This window comes from Anneissia japonica, unplaced genomic scaffold, assembly GCF_011630105.1.
Source record: "Anneissia japonica isolate Jap-2015-1 unplaced genomic scaffold, ASM1163010v1 scaffold8948_len120252_cov100, whole genome shotgun sequence".
NCBI lineage: Eukaryota > Metazoa > Echinodermata > Crinoidea > Comatulida > Comatulidae > Anneissia > Anneissia japonica.
In genome coordinates, this window is record NW_022746293.1 from 44032 (window position 1) to 44256 (window position 225).

Here is a 225-nt window from a genome sequence, read left to right on the forward strand (position 1 = left end):
ATATATATATTTGTAGGACAAGATATGTGATAGGCCGAAACATGACACTCTGGTCACATTATTTGTCAGTCGCAATGATGGGACAAAATACCAGAACATTTGTCGTGAGTACAACCACACAACATTGGCATCTACGAAAGAAGGAGGTACAAAGCATACAAGCACCCAGCAAGACGTTGACAAGAAACACTCTGGTTGTTTGCTGAAACATGTAATGGAAGCTAC